This window comes from Coturnix japonica, chromosome 4 (genome assembly GCF_054131305.1).
Source record: "Coturnix japonica strain WE chromosome 4, WE-NBRP24, whole genome shotgun sequence".
Taxonomy (NCBI): Eukaryota; Metazoa; Chordata; class Aves; order Galliformes; family Phasianidae; genus Coturnix; species Coturnix japonica.
Genome location: NC_140666.1, coordinates 55,972,494 through 55,996,404, shown reverse-complemented (window position 1 = coordinate 55,996,404; position 23,911 = coordinate 55,972,494). Strand labels below are relative to the sequence as shown.

At 39.7% G+C, this 23,911-nt stretch overlaps 1 long non-coding RNA gene across 1 annotated transcript in view; it reads right to left on the bottom strand.

Annotated features, from left to right (window-relative positions):
- LOC107313549 (uncharacterized) overlaps window positions 1–21,650 on the bottom strand; it is a 112,397-nt gene extending 90,747 nt beyond the window's left edge. Inside the window, exon 1 of the long non-coding RNA XR_001555056.2 lies at window positions 21,566–21,650. This is a non-coding gene — a long non-coding RNA (uncharacterized LOC107313549). The remainder of the gene's footprint in view (window positions 1–21,565) is intronic.
- Between the last annotated feature and the right edge of the window lie 2,261 nt (window positions 21,651–23,911).

Here is a 23,911-nt window from a genome sequence, read left to right as displayed (position 1 = left end):
AAGCAGAGGATTAGATTACTGAAAATCAGTATGCCAAAGTGTGAAAATCAATACAAGCAACTGCTAACTGGCAATCTTTTTTGTCCATTAGAAACCAGAACCTCTGTCAAGGAAGAGCTTCAGCCATAAGAAAGTTAGGTTCAGACTCCACAAACACTTGAGCGTGGAATATTTATAAGACAAAGAAATTCAAGGGTGAAGAAAAATAAAAATGCTTGCTTTGTCATACAAAATTCAAGTCCAATGTCTAGAATGTCCTGTTAATTAAGAACTTAAAGAAGCTGAACACAATGAGCTGAAATCTGTTGTCATCCTAGATAAAACTCCCGTAGCTTATACATCTCTGAGAAAGCATTCCCGTTCCTGACTCATTAGTCATTGATGCACTGTGCTACAAAATAAAGACATTGGATTACGCCAAAGCTAATCTGCAGATAACTCAGAGGAAGGTCGTGTTGTTTCAACGAGGTCATCTATCAGAAGATAACCTCTTCAAGGGAAACCACCATCTTGCATCCTCAGCTTTTTCCCTGTAGGTTATCTTCTGCTCTTTGTCCTTTCATCAGAGCCATTCTCTAGGCACAGAAGCTGACAGAAGGTGCTTACAGCACATAGCTTTTATCCAGCCATCCCTTGCTGAAATTTCTGCTCCCATATTATTTGGAGGGACAGAAAAAAAAAATAAAATCTTTGTCAATATGATCTGCTGAACAAATTTTTTTTTTCCATTTTTTTACTTGGTTAAACTCACTTTGATGGCTTCCTATTTAGACCTGATGCATACAAGGGCTGCTTCAAAAGAAATGCCACCTGTTGTATTATGTTGGCCTGTGACACTGGAAGCAGATGGTGGTGTATGGCAGTAGAAACTGAATCTTCCCAACAATAATCTGTTACACATTGTTACCATGTGGCAGCAGCAGAGAAACAGTCTGACATGGAAGTGCTTATTGAGCAAAGGTGTGTCATCAAATTCTTCCATGAAGAAACAATGGCACCCACTGACATTCATCAGCACTTGCTGAACCTTCATGGAAATAAGCAGTGGATGTAAGCACTGTGAGACAGAGGGTGGTGTGTTTTAGCAGCAGTGATGTTGGGCCACCTCCACTGACGCAGAGTTAAAAAAAAAAATTAGCACAGTATGCAGGCTCTTGTTCATCACTGTTGACTATACTTAAAAAAAAAAAAAAAGTGTTATGTAGCTGAGAAAATTTGCTCTATGCAATTGTGCTCATTGTAGTTGCTATAGCTTTTGTGGAAATAAGCAGGATTTATTAATTTCGGAGCAAGCTATGGACTATTTTTATGTTTCAAGATGACTGCTGTGCCAAATCAGTTGGAAAGGCAGATGGCACTTTGTTCTCAATCACAGTTTCTTGCTTTTAGGGTGGAGGTTGTAATGCCTAACATTATCAAAACTGGAGTACGTCTGTGCCCTCTAGTGGCACTGTGATTTAACGACAAGCATTTGATGTTTCATTACCTGACTAGAAAGTTCAAATGCAGCCCGGTACATTGTGCATTATTAGAATCCACGTTTTTGTGGGAACACCTGCCAAGTGAGACTACAGACTGAAAACGTCCCCATAAGTCTATGACCCCACAAAACACTAAAGAGGCAGGGATGGCTTAGCAAAAAACTACTTTGTAAAACATTCTTAACCAAAATGATTGCTGACTCCAGCAGTCTCTGCAATTCACAAATCTTCGTTCTGTTACTTCATTGCCTGATCTAGTAGAAGCATTCTGTGCTCCCACCTTAGTCTAAGAATGACAGGCATCAGTAGCAATGTTTTGTTGTTTTTATTTTAACTATAGGACTCTCACCAGGATTTTTGATAGCAAACAGCAGCTGACACACAGCCTAACACTGCCAAGGCCATTGTCACCTCTGAACTTCAAGTTTCACAAGTGTCCCCACCCATGTGCTGGCCTGGCAAGGGAGAACAGCAAGAATAACAGATCTAGGCAAGGTGAGAGTAAAAGACAGAGCAACCTGCTGTACTAAACCACAGGCTTACTCACTTGCAATTTACTTTGATACTTGAGCATCTGAATAGAAAACACTACTTGGTATGTAAAGCCTCTTGTAAACCCTAACAAGTAGTAGGAGGAACCATAAGAAAGTTTGCCATGCTTTACAATTAAGTTCTTGCATTTGATGAAGATAAACCTCCATGCCACTGAAATTAACTAGTTACATGGTACAGAATCATAATCTGTGCTTTGGGTGGGGGAACTCTTGACAAATGATCACCTGGAAGGCTGGAAGAACATCACTTCCCTGAGCAATTAGTACAAGATATTTGCATTACAGCTGTGATAGCAACCTAATCCTGATCTTGCTTAGGGACTAGAGATACCTAAAAGCAGTCTCTGGGAATAGTACGAACAAACACTTGCAAACAAGAGTCACATCCTGATCTTTAGTCAAGTAGGCACTGGCTAACTTAGCTGCAGGAGTTAATTTCTTCTTCTATGCACCTGATTTTTACCCTAGTTTACTCTTTGCTGGTGAAAAATACTTTGTTTTCCTTTCCTTCCTGCAGGAATACTGATAGATGAGTCAGTGCCTTATGTAGCCTTCTCCAGGCACTTTAGTGAATGATCTTTCTGCACTAGAGTCTGCAGTCTTCCCACATGGCCCTGAATTTCTCAATTATTCTGGAATATTTTACATGACTCAAAGACCCTGTTCTCCCTATCTTTTAACAACTTTGCCAAGAGAACGGTAAATAAAATGACACAGACACTATTAAGCCATAGCAAAATCCTTCTCATGGGTACCTCATGAAAAAGAGAACCACATCCAACAACACATAATTCAGCATGTAAAGTAAATAAATATCTTATTTCATTTGAAATATCTGCTCGTTTTTTTAATCAGAACAGTAAATACGAAATATCTGCCAGACTTCACAGTAATTTACCATTACTCCCTTAAATACTAGAGCCACCCACAGCAGCTATCCAAAACCTCATGTAGTTTTACCAATACAGCATGTGTGAGGAAATCCAGTGCCTTTAGGTCAGAGTGCACCTAGGACAATTAACATGAAAATAATTCATGGCTGTATAATACATACTGAATCAAGGTACCACCTCTCCCTGTTGCCAGCTTCCAGACCCCACTAGGTGGCATCCATGTCCTTACTGACCACGAAGGCTCCTCTGCTGCAGAAGGAAACATGCTCCTTGGATTTTATATGTCAAATGAAATTGAAAGGTCCAGGAGGCAACTCAGGGTCATTCTGCTCTGGAATTTTATACCAGTATCTTTATACCAGTTGTGCATACAGCTTCAATGGTTTAACATTTTAAATGTGTCATTACATATTTTATAGAATTAACAGTTCTTTTGTGCGGTTCTGTGCTCAGAATTAAGAGTTTTATAGTACACCACACTGCTTAACAGAATAAACTAAAAGAGATGGCTACTTTAAATTCAGACATTATTAGTGCATTATTGTGCTTTTTGTAATTTATGTCCTTTACCAATGCTAAGAAGAGATGGGTGGAGAACAGTGAATAAATCAAACACCAGAAGTTTTGTCACATAAAATTGTTCCACATTTGACACAATCTTTGGCCATTGCCTGCTAAAGAGAAGAGCTTCACTCACTGTCCTCTGCCATCATCACCCAAACAAATGTACTGAAGTTGAATACTGCCACAATAGAGAAGTCGCATGTATTTACAAGCATTCATGAAAATGCATTCCTTCTCTATTAAAGCTTTTATGATTGTAAAGCAGTTAGCTCTGACTCAGATACAAGCATCATAAAACAGGCATTCCTGCAAATTCATGAGGACTGTTCTTTTCTAGCTATTCCTCCACGTAAGCAGATTTTAAAAGCTACACTGTCAGACACTGTACTAACAGAAAGAGATTCAATTACCCAGACCTTTCAGAAACTCAAGCTCTCCTAAAGTATAATTCAACTGAGGGTATTGCCTCAAAATTAAGCAAAACACTAAGCAGTGGGTGGGATCACACAGTATGTCAGTTGCCTTATACCTCTAGTAATGATATTTAGGAAGATGAAGTGGGGAAGCCTAGTACAGATTTCCCCTAAGCAAAAGTAACAAACACAGCTGGGAGAGGCTAGAAGGAAGTGCTGGGAGCATCCATCTACACAAGAGCATCTATGAAGCTCCATTATGAAATCAAATGTGGGTTTCAAGAACACAACAGCTGCAAACAGATCTCCAGCTTGTGGGACGCTTGCCTGGTAAGGACAAAATATAGCTCCACTGAGGACAGTCCTTAGAATAACCCAGCTGCTCCTTGGGTTCCATGTTAGCATCCACTCAATTCTATCTTGCATGGGAAAGTCAGTTCTCACTGAAGCAAAGGACACAGAGCAGAAAGTGAAGATAAATGGTAAATGGTAGAAAACCTGTAAATAAAAGTGACAAGGACTAAGAAAACTCTTCTAGGAGGTAAAAGCTTAGTGCACCTTATTTACATGCTTAGTTTTATTTGAGGGCAAAGCTGGCATACAAGTGACATCTACTTGCAACAACAAAATGTAGGTGACAAAACTGAGGTTTTGGTGACTGTTGTCAAATATTAAGTTATATTCTTATCTTTCAATTTCACTGGAAGACTTCTTTCACCTGCCTGACTTAATCATAGAATCACCAAGGTTGGAAAAGACCCACAGGATCATGCAGTCCAACCATCCACCGATCAACATTGTTTCTCACTAAATAGTTCTCACTACTACCAATCCTAGCATAAGTGAGCAGTAGTAGGCCTGGTTTTGCACACCTGGGTGTTTTTCAAAGCTGCAGTGAAACAGTCAAGCAAGCTCATACTCGCTTCATGAAGTTCTGCACAGCTCCAGCTGAAGCTGGAATTCAGGAGTCCAAGTTGTACAGTATTTAAAGCAACATTGCTGCAGCTCCAACCTGCTGGCATGAATGTTCAAACACTAATAAGCTCTAAATTAAAATGTTTCCAAGAAAAATTCTCTAAATTCATTTAAAAATCACAAATCTTTTTCCTCCGATTTGAGTACAAACAAACATCTGGAACCACTGTGCTTTGGGTCTTTGTTTATGTAGTTACTTAGTAGATGGCCAGAGGGTTAAGAGACTAACAAGCAATTCTAGTGTTAGGAATTTACATTAAATAATTTCCACAGGATTTAAGATTCATTTGCAAAGTTCCAGATACAAGCAATGAATTTACAGTTGAGTTGTAACTCCTGGAAGAACAGTCAAGAAATGAAAGTGCCAGACATGCAACCCAAATTCATCTTCACCCCAAGCATTACAGTACTAGATGAAGATGTAGCATTTAACTTTGCATAAATTAATTGGTTTTTCAGTTCTTTTTAAGTCCTTCCATAGTCCCTGTGTCTTTGGGAGCAGATGAAGCTGTAGAAGAGACCTCAACTCCTCTTGGAGTGAAGGTATCATATTAGACCAAGACTCAGCTAAAACATAATACTCTGCCCCAGATAGTCCTTCCAGTCTTCCTGATCAGATCCATGGCTTTTCTCCAGGTTCCAGTCAGGTTACTCACATTTTTCAGTGTGAAAGTTGTTTTTCCTGGAGATTCATCAGTACTGAAATACTTGACATAATGCTGCTACTCAGATAAGAATTAACTGTCTTTCACATTCCACATTTTGGGAATAATGCCTATCAAAGCAGCCATTCATCTTAAATGTTTTGAGAATTAATATTAGTGAGATATACTGAAAGAGCACTGCATTAAGGAGGAGGTCATTCTAGCTTGATGCTGATGCAGTGTTAACCTCCCACCCACTCCAAGGCTCATCCAAAGGCATTTGCAGACAATGAAAACAAGTCTGCTAACCCTATTAACATTTTTTGGCTGACTTCATAGAGTTCAACTCTAAGCTAAAGCTGGGTGTTTGAAGAGTATTATGACAAAATTAAAGCTTTACAGTTAATAATGCTATGTGCCTGGTTGTTGGGACACTTAGCATTTAAGCATTAACTTTGGAATTCCTGGAACAAGAAATGGATGGAGGAAAGTCTTTTCACAATACAGGAAAAAAAAAAAAATGAAAGGGTCTTGAAACACGGAGAAGTGAAGGCAACTTTAAGTGGAAACTCTCCCCACTCAAAAAAAATAATCAGAAATGTTGTGCTTACTGAAATTTCCTTGCAGACATGGGTATATACTTTGCATTAGCAATTTAAGAGCAACCAGTTTGCCTTCTGTTCTGCGATGCTTCTCTGCTTGCTAGAATTGTTCCCTTAGAGGAAGGGGAGAAACACTAGTCCTGTGATAGGACGGAAAGATGCAGAGAAGCACTCTCTGTTCCTTTGAGGAACTGATGGCAGAGGTTTTGCAAGCTACCAGTAGATTGTGTAATTTCATACTAGGGTGTTACATCACATTTTATATATTTCTACGTAGCCTCCAACATCAGATTGGAATAAAGCAGAAATCATGGTCCTCTACTACAGAATAGACAGATTAAAATGCCATCCAGATAAAGTAACAACTAGATAAAATTAATCAGACTTAACATCCATAAAACAGCAGCAAAACAAAAATTCAGTTCCTTGGTGTAATTTGTCATGGGTAATTTTAGAAGTTTTGTTTTCAGTTTGTTTGCATTTGTTGTGCTGAACCCAACACACGCACCATTACAATTTTCTAGGTATCAGAGGAGAAAATAGTATTGCTTAATCATGTTTAAAATCATTGAGTAAATTAAGTTAACTTCAAGTTTTCACATCCTGAAAACATGTTTTTCACTAACTACATATGCAAGCAGAGGTGTAAACTCGGCATCACAGGCTCTTACACTGAGCAAAGAGGATTCTGCTGTTGACTATGATCATACAGTGCTCTGGTGAAGCTCCTCTGCCAGCAGCAGACCTGCCCCCATCTCCTTCCACCCCACACAAGGCTCCCTGGTTGAGCTCTGAACCTGGCTCACTATTTGCCATGACTGGAGCTGTCACAGACAGCCCTTTGCCCACTAGGCCCTGTAGCCCAGCGATGTCACTCCTCAGGCAGGGGGTACAGCTACTGCTGGCGTCACCTCAGCATCACTATGCTTACCATGGGATCATCAGCTGCACGTTCACAGTACACTGTGCCTAGGCTCTCAAATTCAGCACATCGTATAGCCAAGTGACCAGGAGATACTGCAATATGGTACATTCCAATAATTCCCATGTGACATCTTCATACCAGAGCAGAGACAAGAAATTGCTTGAGCCTTGCAGATCCTTGCTAGAGTATGCATGAACACAGGAAACAGTCTCAGAGCCTTTCCTACTAAGGAATACATATATATGCAAAAGGAAGGAAGAGGGGGAAAGAATGGAGAGAGCAGCAGAACAATATTTTAATTATTTTTTTTTTTTTTTTTTTACAAGCTGCTATTGCAAGAGTAAGCAGGATGTTTAGATGATGCTGAAAGACCGACAGTTTCCCGGAAAGGGAAATTTTGAAGACAATTGCTGCAGTGCTGGTTATGGACCCCTGTTGTTTTTTTGTTTTTTTTTTCTTTCCAGAGGGGTTATCCATTAAGAACAAAGCAATGCACAGAGTCTGTGCTCTAGGAGCATGACAGCAACACATCTTTTGGCTGTGCCAGCAACAGCAAAGGCAGAGCAGTGAACTGGTGCAGCTGAGCCATTGCGATACAAGAGGCCAGGCTGAGCAAAATCCTGCTCTTGCTGTGTTATTCTGCTGTTTAAGGTCTACCAGGCATCTTTCACATTGTAACGCATGCTTTTTACCTTTCATATGTAGTTCACATTAGAACAAACAGGAAACCTATTAATGCTTACTTATATTCTCTGAATACTGTGATTTCCCTAGAACACATACTTACCTAATTTGTTCATTAAGTTTGCTTCAGTAAAGCAGAGTCAAGGGCTGGAATGATTGAAATAAATTTAACCAGAGAGGTAGAGAAGCACAAAGAATGTGTGGTCAAAACAGTAAGTGTATCTTAAGTGTATCATATCTTAAATCTCAGGAAGTAATCAATGCTTTCTAGACACTATTTTTGTACCAATAAAAACATACGTATTGGAGATTGTCAGCTGCTGGTTCAGTGTTTGTCTTATACTGCTGTTGGCAACAGCAAATGAAAGTAACAGCAATGATAAGGGGAATGATTTCAGACATCAATCCCTCACCTAAGAGCTTAATTGAATTACATGGAATAGAGAGGGATTTGTGCCCCCTCCCATCCATTGGGCTCCCCAGAAGTTATTGAGCAGTGTCACATTTCCTTGCAGGCACAGTATTTGGAGTCCTGTTTCAGACAGGTTAAGCTTAGGGTACATGATATTCCAGCACCTTTTAGAAAGAAGTCCACCGTCTTGCTCATACCCACTTACAATAAGGCTGCCTTCCTTAGTGCAGCCCTCCCTACACTGCAATGCATGCACCTTCCCATGCAAACAAGTGTCCTTAACCCCAGCTTCTGACCAGGAGAAACTTGCAGATAAAGCAAATCACTGCAGAGGCATCTTGAAATATCCAGAGTTAAAAGATTTTTAAAGAATTGTTGTTGCCATAGGACTGTAACCTCAGTGAAGCTTCTTGTTTTCAGCATCCTTCTGACTGACTACTCCAAAGATTCATTATTTTCAAGACAGAGTAAAGGCTCACCTCAGACAACATCCCTTTTGACCTTCTTAGCTTAGATGATTTGGCAATTTGCACATTGAAAGTCTATCAACCATTTCTAGGTATTTTTCCTAATTCTTCACTGCTTACTACATGTTTATCAAGAGGACAATAAAAGCCTTCAGCAGAGTTTTCTCTAATTCCTTAATTTGCCAACCATCCACAGTTATCTGGACATACAAAAGGAATTATTTTCTATCCACCAATTAGCAAACAAGAAGTTCAAAAGCCTCTGTGACTGCATTAACACAGAATTCCTTAATCCATAAAAATTAATGGAGATTATGTTAAAGAGACTTAAATACTTAAATCTTTTGCCACATTAGTCACTCTTTTATGTGCAGGTAGCTCCAGCTGAAGACCTTGGAAGCCTGTGTGTGTGTGTGGCAGAACAAACTAATCTCCTCAAACGAGAAACCTGAGCTTTAGGCCAGCTCTCCCCAGCAACAGGAGGCGGCTGCTTTCTCCATAGCTATTGAGGTCTGACTTTTCCCTCCGCTGAAGCCCTTATACTGTATAACTTTAACATACAGGATAATTGGCTCCCAGACCTCTAAGTGGAATAATTTATTGTTGTTGGGAATAGTTGTCATGGTTACAGATAACTACAGCACGCAATTAAATACAACTGACTTCATAACACCACCCGGCTGCCAGACAGAAGTTCTGGGCTTTCAGTTTTGCTTGGATCTGAAATTTGGCTTCAAGATCATCTTAGACCAGTCCCGGGACAATACAGCCCTGAAGTACACATGCTGCACACAGATGCCTTTATTGCTCTTTTTATAGCTGCATACTTTTCACACACACCTATTAACTGGAGTAACATTAAAAGTTTGGAACTAACTTTTTCCTCATGGCTTTAAATAAACACATCCTCAGAAACATAAGAGATTTTAGAATAATTATCACTGCAGATGAAAGTCCCCTTTCAAAGATTTGCTATAGGGTATTTACTGAACTATATCTGCCATAGAAATAGTTACAGAAGTGGGATTATTTCCCCACCATGTCATCATTTCTTCTCTTTCCTCCCTGGCCCAAGTACATCACACAAAAATACTTGATTTCTCTTCACATCACTGAGGCTCTTGATGCAAGCAACCAAGGGGCACATGTCATAGAATCATTAAGGCTGGAAAAGACCTCTGAGATCATATAGTCTAAGTATCTACCTACCACCCATATTTTCCCACTAACCCACATTCCCTTAAAGTGCTATACACCCTGTTTCTTCAGCACCCCCAAGGACAGTGACTCCACCACCCCCCCGGCAGACCATCCAACATCGCTTTTGGAGAAGCAATTTTTCCTAAGTGGTTTCTGGTCATTAGGAGGACACAAAGAGCATCTGCCTTTCCCTCCCTCAGGCAGATTTCTGCACCCTTCTGAGGACAGAGCAAACTAGCTGCACATGTACAGCATCAGGATCATCCCTACCTTTGTGACATGCATATAATACACACACCTTTCCCACCTTCTGCACGAGTTTGCAGAAGTAGGACAAAATAAGCACCAAGGAGGTGAAACATCGCTCCGAGCCTCGGGAGGACCCACCGGCTCCGGTCTGTCGCACAGCTGCCACCAGGGGTCAGCTGAAGCCCAGCAAACACCCTGCAAAGCCCGAGCCCCGCGCCGACAGAGAGAGCATCAATCCAGGCAACCGCGAACATGACGTTTCCAACTTGCTCGCGTTGGAAAACCAGCAAAAAAAAAAAAAAAAAAAAAAAAAAAAGCCACGAGGTGAAGACAAGCTCTTCCTTTTGTGCTTCAGAGCGGCTTCTGCTCTGGCTTCACAGCACAAGTGCAGGTAGCCATGAAGTACTGCCCAAGTTGCTGTCACAAACACACAGTACCTTTCCCAGCAGATTGATACAGATGCATCTGTTTCCCCAGAACTTAAGCTGAAGTCCTAATGGCATATCATTCAGAATTTAGAATAGTCTCAGATATTATCTAGGACAGTTTGCAAGTGCAGGAATCACCTCTGCTCAGGAAGCTGAAATTGTACTTGCAAGCCGCAGTTTTACTACCTTACAACAATACAGGGCAGCTAATGGCTCTGTTAGATAATGTTTTATTAATTTAAATACAGCATATTCAAATAGGTTATTAGCATACCATAGGAAAATAGCCTATACCCTCTGGCATACTAAAGCAGGCAATACACAGTGTTGGACAGCAGAGAGCTCATGGGAAAGGTCACAAATATTTTCAGTGTGTTTTCAACAAGTCAAGCATTTTGCAATTTATTTGATGTTTACAGATTGATGTTCCTTCAGTGAAAGTCTTGTGCAGATTCTATTATTTTTGAGGGATACGTTGTTCTGCTTGCACAGTTCAATAAACCCCTATTACATGTGTTTTATATTCTCTTCCAACCTTTATAGCAAGGATTATCCTAGAAACTATTAGATTACATGAGAAGTATGCAGCACCCCAAGAACAACATTTAATCCTTGCAATAGTGATATGTATCCAAGGTGTGAGAAACTGAAGAGCCCTGACCTTTCTCTCAAGCAAGAAAGGGGAAAGACAATGAACAAAAGCCATGATCTGTTCGCATTTTTAGTAAAGCACAACCCTCTAACTGCCTTTTAGTTTTCCTCTCAGAAATTTTGCCAAGTCTCCGGCCATAAGTATCAGACCACTTTCCAAATTCTTTTTTAGCATTAGCCTAATGGCCAGAACATGAAGGAAATTCAGGCAAAGACTTTTCAGAGAGATCTGAATAGTTTGAACGCTTGCCTAGGAGGTCACCTGCAGTTCTCAATTTAATGCCGAAGGGAGAGAAAAAAAATAAATCAGGGTTAAGTTGTAAATGCTTTGAAAGAAAGGCAAAACAAAAAAGGACAGAAAGCCAATGATAAAAGAAACCTTTTGGCTCCGGTAATCAGAAAGTATGTGAATGGTAACACATGGAGCAGAGCCTCATTTCAATAAAGCAAGAAGCTTACTAATGGTGCCTGTCTTGCAATTACAAGTAAAGCAGTAAGCTACTTAGCTGAATAAGCCAAAAACGAGTGACAAAGCAGCAGGACGTGATTCTCCATCTAATCAAGCACTTTGCCATCTTTGTCAGATGTGCAAAGCCAGGAGAGAAGGAATTCAGGGAAGGGGGCGGCTGCACTGATCACTAATCCAAAACTGAGCAGTCAGTCTGGTCTGAAGTGGGGACCACTACTGATGCACACATACTCAAATTCTAATAACAAATGTCTAGTGAGTTGAGGAGAAGGGCTTGCCTGCATGGCAAATACCTTTCTGTACACATGAGCAATCAGTCAGCCAGTCTCTCAACAAATAAAGCCACTTAGTTGTCTTTTCCCACTCTTGCAGATCTCCACCAAAACAAAGGAGCTGGAAGGACAAGCTGCTTCCTCTGCCTTTTGCAAAGCAAGTCTCTATTGTAGTTCATTAGGATCTCTAATAGCTCTACAAGCTTGTATACACTCAGCATTTCATGAATAACAAATTTTTGGCAGCCAACCAATCATGTGAATATTTCAAGGCTTGGCAATATTTCAGCACAACCACCACAGCAAAGGAGGTCATTTTCTCTCTATTCCCCGAAGTGGTAGCTTTACAGCTCAAATTCTTTCAGCTGACCTTTCCATGCATTTGTTTCAAATATTTATCTTTTTAATAACTTGTCAGACTGTTGCAGCAGTTACAGAAGAAACCCCCAAATGTGGGATAAGGTTCTGGTTATAGCTTATACTATTACCAAGCGCTCCCCTGACAGCCACTGATTAGAAGTGACCAATTAACAGGCATCATCCAGTATACAGAATAGGTCTAATTAGGGCAAGGCATGCCTAGGAAACTAATGGCATTTTTCCATTTGCATAGGAGGTGAAGCACAGTCAGTATAGCTGGCACAAGTAGCTAAAAGACTCAAGGGGCTGTCAGAAGCAAGACAACTACTTGAGGGGTAGACTAGAAACAAAGTACTTATGAAAGAATCTTCAAGATGAGAAATTGTCTGAATTCAGCACAACACCTCACTTCGCAGGGATACTCTAATATGGTTTCACTCAGCACGCACAGAATGGGTCAGATGAAACAGAACTAGAATAACTGATGGATTGCCAATTAAAAATTTAGTCTACTGGCTGTGGACACTTCCCTAACACGTTGAGAAGTGGAAACAACTACAACTAAATTTAGCATGAAAATAACCTCTAACTGGCTAAGAAATGTTAACAACCCAGTTAAACAGAACAGTGTAGGCCATGCAATAATTTCACTTCTTCCTAAATATCACCTTTTTCTAGAGCCTAAAATCCTTTTAGAGGCTGATGGTCACAGGACTTCTCATAGTATCTAGGTACCTGCCCCATTAAATCCTTAGGTATTATCTACATATTAAGTAGCATTGGAGGGCTTGCACCATCTTGATAAGCACTCTAAACATCTGGAAGATAAAGCTCACAGCCCTCCTCACAGCTTGGAAGAGATCAATCTGCACACATTTCAATGATGCTGGGATGACTAGGGACATAATTCAGATGATTCCCAGATGAGAGGCCTGGAGCTTCCAAAAGGACAACAATAGGGTCAAGAAGAGGAAACACTGGGGGCAAATGCATTTTGGCTGGGTGTGAGAACCCCTACTATGCATGATTTGTTCTTTTTCCTTTAGATGCAAGTCCAGTTTGGCTAAACAGGATCAGTTTGCTTTCTGCTTGAATGAACAAGCAGTTTTATAATAAGAAACTCATTTGTAGCTTCCATGAAACAACAGGATTGACAAAAATAATTTCATTATTAGAACTACTAAAATAGGATTGATTGTTTTTTGCTGAGTTGCATTTTTTTTTTTAAATAAACAGTAATAAGAGAAACTGTCACTGAAGACTGGAAATTCCCACAGTTGAGAAATTGAAAAACAGAGCAAAATCTTTTCAATGTCATGCCTTGTACAAAAGTATTTCACAGGCTCAAGTTTCTTGTGCATTTTTCTAAATATTGCAGTTGTTTTGTGAAGACCACTGTGAACACAGCTGTGCCAAACCAACAGTTGAGACCATTGTTGGTATTTTGGCAATACTATCGTACGGAAAAGCATGAAAGCCAGCTGGGTTTGAAACTGACAATTCAAACTTTAAAGCTTTGAGGAATGGAACATATAAAATGAAAAGGCTTTTTTTTCCTGCCATATTTGCCCATTTCAGTAACAGCATTCCCAGATCACTCTCAGCACAGGATACATCAGTGTTGCTGGGCAGATACACTCCAAGAGGAAGGGACTGCTAGCCAATGCATACTGAAGACCCATCCCACTGCTAGAATGTAACTGAGAATATGATGAAACTCAGGTGGGACAGGTAGTTTTTTCTCCCCTTCTAGAAGCATGCTATTAGATGCATTAGTGATGACTGAAGATATTTGCCCCCACTGCAGTAGTTGGTTGTTGTGGTACTTCAAGTATCTACCATACCTCAGCTGCCAGAATGAAACATGTAAGTACAGTCCATCTGCTTCAGTGCCCCATTCACCAAGGTGATCTGGGCTGCCACAGAGATCACAGTGATTATGACAACAATGAAACAGATGTCACATACGTAGATTCATGGATTATGATACTGCTGACAGTCCAGGTGGCTGGCAGAGATTTGACAGTCTTCCTTATTACAGAACATACAGGCCACCAGCTAGAGTTAATAAAAGCCAGTCCTCATAAGCAAAGAAACAATGCCAATAAAGTGCTAAGGAATACATATATTTTAAATGGTAAAGACAAAGAAGACAGTACATTTTATACGAGGGAAACTGACACTCTACTGTGATGTTTGACCAGATGACAAACTACAGCTTCTTCTTGCAAGCAGGCCATTTCCCATTGTCCTGTCACCAGTGAGAAAAGAGACCAGTCCCACTCTCACTGTAATCACCTTCCAGACATTAGAAGAGAGCAGCGAGGTCTCCTTTCAACCTCCTTTTTCCCCAGTCTAAATTAGCAAATAAAAACCAGTCACATATCTACTGCTTTAGTTTCTAGTCACAAATTTAAAATTATGCAAAGCATTTTTAGATCTGATGCAATACCATCTTACAACTTTTAAAAATGATCTCACCTCAGAGGCCAACAGATAAGCATTATGTTACTTAAAACTATCACAGTCTGACATGTTAAATTGTTACTGGCACTTGTGATCTGATGATGCTGATTGCATCAAAAGCATTAACAGTGGATCACATGCAAAGTCTCAGACTGCTACAGGATAGCTAAAAATACCCCTGAGTTTTCACCAACTGTCACAAGTTTTCTTACGTGGTATTGTGTTCTCTTCCCATTCTGCCTATAGAAATTTCCATAAATATTATCGTGTTTAAAATACCACTGTTGGCTGCAGAAATTCAGAGACAAGGTTGCTGAGAGTTAAAAAAAAAAAAAAAACACAAACATTATGAAGAATGTAAGTTCACTCACTGCAACTATACCTAGTTACATCCAGTAGAACAGATTTAGCATGTATAAAGAAAGGAGTGGAAATGCAAGGAAAGAAGGGATGGCTGGTCTCTGTCAGGTATATAGCAGAGACAGACATGGGGTCTTCATCTAGTGTTAATTTTGAATGCTTTTCAGTTTATGAGTTCTTGAAGTGATCATCCATCCTCCAACAGTATATTTAGGGAACCTCCTGAGTAAGGAGAGAGCCCAGAAAAACTGAGTTGAGAGACTGATTACAGTAGTAGTACCTCTGCAGCCTATTCCCTCTTCCACCATGCTATTACACACTGAAACTCATCACTAGAAAGATAAGGAAACCCATACACCACATGATCCAGTACAGGTTATTATCTAATAAGAATACATCAAGGTCTGCATTTTATTTCCATCTGCCAAGTAACTACAGTCTATATGGCTAGTATTACGCAAAACAAGCAAAGTATAATGATATTTATATTTTTCCCTTTGATCACCAGTGCATGTCTTTTACTTGAAGAAAGTCTGGGTTTGGCTGGTGGTCTTGAGCTAAACATAAAGTTACACAGCAAAACTTCTGGCAAGTTCACAAGGAGCCAAGCCAATAATCAGCTTAAATTAAATTTATACTAAGAAATGGTTGCTTCATCATTTATTCTCCTCTGGGTTTTGGACAGTAGAACTGGTATTCCAAATCTCATATTTCATAATAAGGATGTAGATGTTTTGAGGAATTTCAGCCCCAAAAATAGACTATTTCTACTACTTTAGCTGCAGCTATATTGGCAAGAATCTGAGCCTGAAGACAGTCTTAAGTATCCCACCCACTCCACATTCACAGCATAGGTGCCTCAGTTGTCTCTTACCTGGCCTAGAAACAGGACGAACATTACCTGAGAAAAGTTTAGATTCCACATTTATTCCATGAGACTCCTGAACTTGCTCATGCTTCTTTATAGCACTTTGATGCATACATAACAAAGGAAACTACTGGCTTTCTGTGAATAGCAATGTATGACTTGCCCATTGTACAAAAACATTCTTCAGCAATGGAAAAAATAAATGCCACCTGCCATGCTGAGACTACCAAAGAGCCTTCACAGGAAAGGAAGCAACAAAACCACATGCCAAAGTCACAAGATACCCATGAAGAACACAGAAGTCTTCTTATCAGCGTGACCTCTGACAGCATTGCCTAAATGACTTATTAGGAAAAAACATGCTGGGGTGCCCAGTACTTGGTAACAGAGGAAGGGAGGCTTTCTGAAGCAAAAATGCAGTAGTAGAAGCTTCCACAAAAGGTGAGGAACACAGAACACAAAAGCTACACTATTTTCCAACAGTACTGAGCCAAGACAACACAGGTGATAGACTTTCCCTGACATGATCCCATGCTCTCCTTATGCAAATTAATGCTAAAGAAAGCACATATTTATATCCAGCTCTGAAGCAAAAGCAGAACAGAATTTCAAACATAAATTACTGCAAGACTTCCCTCTTCATAGTATTGAGGAACACACACATCTGTCTCAGAAGCTGAGTGCCCCCATCTGCTTTTTTGGCTAATCATTGTTAACTAATTCAAGAATATTATAGGCAGTCAGATTATCCTCTTGTTTGCAACAGGATTAGCACTCTGTCCCCTCCAAAAATAATCTAGTAACTTACTTAACTGAAACTAGCTGTATCCTAAGGGTTTTGGTTTTTTTTCTTTCTTCAAGAGGCAGTGCTAAGTGATCCATAATGTGATCTAAGTGACCACCTACAGAGATTGAAGCCTCATGAAATCCTGACCTTGGCTAGAGATGAAATCAATTTATTTCATCATAGAAATTGGCACAGCTACTTCAATACAGTAGTTCTTCTACTAACACAAAAACAGATTATCTGAAAGCACTCAGTCAAACATTACTAAGAAATTTACAGGATGTAGTTGCCAAAAATGACTTATCAAACATCAAATTAGCACAGAAAAAGCAAATGCATAAATATAAAATACAGAAGTAAGGCACTTTGCCTGAGAAGTACCTGTATTATAAGACAGCTGACAAGGACAAAATGGAATGCAATTGTGACATGCAGCTGACAAACTCAAACAGATCTCTTTCAAACCAGGTAAAAAACTACCCTGTAGCCTACATGATACTGAAAGATATAATAGCCTGTGGAAAAAAAACACCAAAACAAACTCAATAAAACCAGTGCTGAGATCATATTCTAAGCTTTCAAATAATTAATCTGCAGTGAGAACCTATTTTGAGTTTGTGGCATAGACATGCTTGAGAAAAACACTTTTTCATTTATCATAGAATTGATCAGAAAAACAAAAAGCAAGGCTTAACGGAAGGCACCTGCCACAAGATTTGGTGCATTGATTTACACAAATATATAGCAATCAAATACCAGATAGTAGAAGACAGCTTCCAGAACAGCACAGTGAATTACATGCTGATCTATTTTATATGTTATAATGCTTTCAGAAACATGAGCCCTTTCTCTTCTCCACATGACACCTGAAACTAATCAGGTCACTTGAACATCAAGCAGCAACATTCAATGCATTCAAGAGCAGAATACAATTTAGCTTGCCAGTTGTTCTGCTCACAAAGAAGCAAAATTGCTTCTGACAGGTTCTCAGTGATTCCAGGCAAAGTATCTGCAGGTAAGGCAGCAGCCATATAGAGAAAGAAGCATGGAACTCACCCAACTGGAGAAGGGGCTTTCTGGCTCTGCAGCACTCCTCAGGAAGCAGCCTAGGTGCAAGAAATGCCCTCTCTTTGGTGGCTGACACTCATATAAGTCCAGGGTGACTCCAAACTGAGTCTTCTGGCCCCTGGGGATCACAGATGCAAATGATTTGCCTGTGCTCCCTCAGCCAGCCACACCTCTTCACCAGGTGCTCAATCACCAGTTCAAGCCCTGAACAAACAGTTCTCCTATATAAGTAGCCCCAGCTGTTCACTAACAGAGAGCAAGCCATCATTAACACTGCATATTTTGGCAATGATACCAAAATATCAAAGAATAAAGGTTTACTAAGCAGTATTATCCCCCCTTCAGACACAAGAAGTTGTAGACATTACAGCAATATTTGGCTTTTATGAATGTTAGCTGAAGATGCTTCTGCAGAACAGAAAAAAAAAAAAAAATAGTCTGTGCCCCACAAAAAGATGGCCTGGAAAGGGTAAGGTGTAAAATTAAGTGAATTTACAAGCACTTCTTTGCAAGAGGACCTGGATGCCCCCTGCCTCTCACTTATTGCTCGACTTCGGCAGCACCTATTCCAGAAGGTCTCAATTCAACGTCTAAATTTAACCAAATGCACTGAACAATTGTATACAGTTTTCTCAAAACCTGTTTCAAGTTTCCCATCTCAGACTGAGGGGAAAGAGTAATTTTAAGGAGATGCTCTTGGAGTCTGCACAGCCCTAGGTCCTTCCCTTACAGAGAGGGCTTTGCAATGCAAAAGAAACTAGCAGAAACGCTGCCCTTGCACTTTCTGATACCAAGTGAGTTTTGTTGAGATCTGGTCACAATCAGCATTAAATGTCTAGAGCAGAGCAAGCATGAGAGAGACAAATGCTGTTTCATCCTTCTACTACAGATAACTATCCTAGCAAGAATCTTCTACTAGACATAGTACTTGAATTTATTATAGTAGCCAATGCACTTTCACTATGAAAAGTAACGTTTCCACGCTCAGTTACCAAAGAAAAGGTAGATTAACTATGCTTAGAAAGGGAAACAGGATAAGTGACATGACTACAGTGACATAAGAGGTCCACAGAAGGAAGGTGAACAAGTCCTGGGTCCTAACATAACACTAAGCCTCAGACAGGCTTTTCCCTTCGTATGCTTTGACTACTCCATATGCCTGATAATGGAGCATGTCCTGTCAATTTTAATCAGCTACAGTGTCACAATTCAAGAAAGGGAGCTTCTACTTCAGCTTCTCTTTTTATTGTGCTGAGTTTTCAGTTGATTATAATTAATTTTTAGTCTCCTTAACTCATAATGGCCAGCTTCTGGGATAAGGCCATTTCTATCAGTCTATCCCTTCTTTCACCCCTCTTTCCTCTCAGGTATTTATAGAGCACCCACCACAGCAGTATTCAGGCACAAACCGTCACCTGATTAATGGCACATGGTTTTCAAATACCACAGCAACATAAAGACATCAGAACACACCTCCATCACTGCAGCAATGCAGAGTATTTAACACATGGCACCCATGCCAACAGAGCATTCTGCTTTCCACATAAGGAAAAGACGGTGCACCTCAGATCTCCTACACACACAGTAACTCGGTATTCATTCCCTTTGTCTCCTCACATAATTGATAATGGAACAATTACCAACGTCAACTCCAGCCCTTAGCATACAGAAAGCACAATGCGTTTAGAGTGCTTTGCTGTTGGGCATGGAAGGGGGAGGTGGGGATGAGGAAACATTGGCTCCAGGAAAACTTAAGAATGGAAGGAGCATGAATGGCTCAGAACTGAATCAAGACATTCACATCTCTGCTCCCATCCCCCACTCATTATATATAACAGTAGGATTCTAAACACTCCTCTAAATAAATAAAACATGAGCACCCCTTACAAAATGGATAGAAAACTATTTCAGACTTCAGCTGGATGCAGGCATGTGCACTGAAATACTCAAAACATGGTAATGACTGTATAATCAGTATTCTTATCTGCATTACAAGCTGATCTTGCATTCATTAGACTAAATCTGATGCTTAGCCTGTGAGTGTATGTGGTTCTCTAATATATTCAATTTCTCTTGATCCATCTGTTGCCATTTTTCAGCTATTTAGAAAGCATGGATGGCTACACAGGGATCTGAACAGAGAGGCTGGATTTCTTCATCCTCATGGGGAATCAGATTAAAATTTTGCTTTATTACCATGCCTTCTCTCCCCATCCTTGTGTGAGTATGCACCAGATGAAGTACAAGTGCTAGAAGCTTTGCATGTACTTTTTGCTTTTTAGTAAGTCATTTGTCCTAGTGACTTCAGTACAGTTTATCCGTTGCAAGAAGTGTAACACCTTCCCCTTTGTCTATTTGATATATATTCCTTCCAGCTATGATTATGCTGGTAGGATAGTTTTATTAATGCCATCAATCTCTTCCCATTCTGTTTCACCATCAAATTTCTTTTTTTGTTTGAAGTCATAGGACAGTTGTGTCTTTTGTGCCTTATTATGATTTTGTCAGGTCTAGGATGCATGCTAAAAAGCCATTTCTTCCCACATAAACAAGCTTGAAACTCGTATGAATTACAGAAAGCATCATCATCTTCCAGTCCCCTCACCCCCTCCCTTTTGCAGGCATTTTAGTGCCAAGCCATGGCCTTTCACTGAGCTGTGGCTTTCCTCTGAGAAGCTCAGACACCACTGCACATGAAACAGGGTACCGCCAACTTTGCTATCACCTCTACACTTGCATACACTTACAGGTTTTCTACTTAAAGAACTATTTCCTGAGGAAACATTTGCAGCATTCTAAAGACAACACACCGGCATAAAAATTTTCTTTCTTTCAAACACACACCAGAAACTTGTCAGTTTACATCTACCAGTATTTACCCTGCAGGTCTGCAATCCTGAAAATGTCACAGTGGTGGGGAAAGAGAAAAGTAAGGAACATAGCTTGGATGAAGTTGGTCAGCCCATCCCAGAGCAATATAGTGAACTGCCTATGTAGTTTTATATGAGAAAACAAACTTACTGCTGTATAGGAGCTGCCCCTGCACTTTAGCAGGTCTCCTTATTCCTCCTACTCCCCCAGAGCACAGAAACAGTCACTGACAACAGCAAGACCCATACAGGAGCACTATGCTACGGCAATCTGGGCACAGAAAGTTACACCTCCACATCACCGCTGCATAACGTCACACCTTATAGGAGTATCAGCAATTGCACAAGATAGCCTTGTATATGTAGTTTTACAAGTGAGGTTGCTTTAGAGCCAACTGATAAAATTCCTTTCCATAACTGCACTTCAGGAATTTCATATCTATCCATCTTCCTTATCAAATTCATTCCATTCAGACACATCAGTCAGAACCCTGTTTAAACTGAGATGCAAATACCAGAAGTAGCTGAAAACAGCCTTCAGTCAAAATACTGGAATCACAGCTTTAACTGTGAAAGGGCTGCAGAAAAAGCTTCAGTAGTTTCTGTATCTTGAAAAATAATCTTGTTCTAAACAAATAAACGTGGAACTATTTTCAAAGCACATTAGAAATATGATAACGGACAAAGTTTTTATCTTTTACTTTTATAACTTAAGATACTTTAACTCACTAAAAGAGACTCCAGTTACAGTTCATGAAATACTTCACACAATTAGTCCTGTTGATCTTAATGTTTTCCAAACCACTACACAACAACCAAACAAGAAAACATTAAGCCATTGCTATTTACTCCAGGAAAACTTAAAAAGAAAAAGATTAAAAGCTGTCAAACAGCCAAACTCACCTACTCCACCTTCCACCCAGCAGCCACATCCACTCCAGATACTGAAATGCCTCCCCCACAGAGAGAGCCCTACCCAGCTTCCCTGCTGGGTTCATAATGTTCTCTATGAACTCCACATTATTGCATCATTGAAATCAGGTGAGATCACCAGGTGACTCAACAGTTCTAGTGAATGAAGAAACAGACTCACCTCAAAACGTGGGGCTGGAACACAGTCTCTTTCTGTCTACTGCTGAGGAAAAAGAGTTTAGAGAGAAATGAATTATACAGTCTTTGTTATATTGTATATTGAGGGCTACTTTCTTTGGAACTGGGTTCACTTTCTCCTGCAATTTCAATGATTGGTTAGCCCAGCTAACCAGCTGGGTTAAGATACTTGGTCACGTTATTCCTGGTCTAGAGCAATCATCTACTGACAGCACTTTTCCTTTTTATTTTCATGTTAATGCCTTCCAACCCATTAATATTATCAAGCACAGAGGATGTGTCTGTTGACAAGCTTCTGAAATCTGAACAAGCCAATAGTAGATCATTGTTAGAGGGCAACTGCTGTCTGTGCTCTCTCAGTGACTCCTACTAACGTTATATATTTTTTAATTTTATTAAATATCAATATTAAATATAACAATCATAATATAGCAGATAATATAATCATATACATTTCAGTACACAATTCTATAATGTGTATTTCTAAAACATGTTATATTTTTCTATTTTCTTTGCTTGTGTTATTTGATCTCATATTTCTACTCAGATTTTTTGTTTCTTCTCCAAAATAAGTCCTGATAGTTTCCCTCTCCTTGAGATAATTAAACTGATTTATTTTTTTCAGTCCAAGTGTTTTCACTGACCTGTGCCCTTACTTTCTCAGGTTTTTTTTCTGTCTGAAATCCCAAACCTGTTATAATTCAATTCTATTTAATTTAGACCAAATAAACACGTGATGGCTCGATCCAAAATTACTTCCAACTGTGATAATTCAGTTATTTTTCACTGACCTCATTCAATTCCCGTCTGGACTAGGTAATCATGTATGATTAGGTATCACCTACATGATCATAGCTTTCATAAATATTATCTTCCATGAGGCTGTTCTCTGACAGTTCTGCCATCTTAATAAAAAATCTGTTGATGATATACAATGAAGACAGAAATAAATTCCAACCTTAAAAAGGTTCACTCTTCTACTTTACCAGGAATTCAGTGGTAGTAAAATCTTTGGATTTGTTACTAATATTTCTGCATATATCTTTTACTGTAAGAAACAAAGGTCTGATAAGAATTCCACCTGTCTTTCAGGAAAGAATTCTGTAATATATCTCAGCTCTACACTGGTTCTGAACTTGCTCATCTGCGTATTTAAGGGAATCAATCTAAATACTTGTCCTACAGAGTTGAGTCTTGCGGGGGAGTGACTTAAAGGTCTATGAAAATGCAGTCTGGAACTGTGAATGCATCTTGTATACACTCTAATACTTGATGTTACACCAAATTAGACTTCTTTCTTAACCACGTCACTTACTTTCACAAAGTATATAAAAATGTTATTGATCTTTGGAAGCTCTATCTCTGACATCTCCCAGCAAGAACATCATATAATTGAGTCTGGGAACAAGGCAAAAAGTAGGGAGTTTCCATCTTTACATGATGCATATTTCCATAGGAGAAGAAACAAAGCAAGCCAATTCATATGCGACAGAATACTATAAAGTGCTTTCATGAGTCCCTTTTGGAATCTAGTCTATATTAGAATCCCAGTGAGATGAACAGCTGCACAGCAATTGATCTCTTTTGTCATCAAAAGTCAGGGGTGAAAGGGAAGCCAAGCACAGAGGATAGATAATAGGAACTCAGTGTGGTGCTGAGATAGAGTTAGTGTTAGAGTAACTGTGGTGTCTACTGTAGTTTTATTTCTGCTGTTCACATAGAAAGTTCTCCTCTATCACTCCCTTATGGCTCTTCAGTTTAGTTTGTTTCCCAGTCTCTCACTTCCAGCTGCTAGACATATGTAGTAACTAACACAAAGGCTGTTAAAATGCACTTTGTGTGCATGAAGCGGGCATAATGATACTTGGACTTTTTTTCTTCAGCTGGGCTCTGACTTTGTGTGTTCACAAGAAACTATGCAAACTGCTGTATGTTCTCAGAGCAGCAGACAGCCCTACTTGCTGGTTTATGTTAATGTCTGAAACACTGCAGTGAATTTTGAGCATAGACAGTGCTCTCAGTATTTGTCACACTAATGAAGGGTAATGGCATGCACTGCCATAAGTTGCTAGGAACACACAGGTATAAACAAGCCCAAATGATTTTCCTTTCCAAGTGAGGCAAAAGCATGCAGACAAA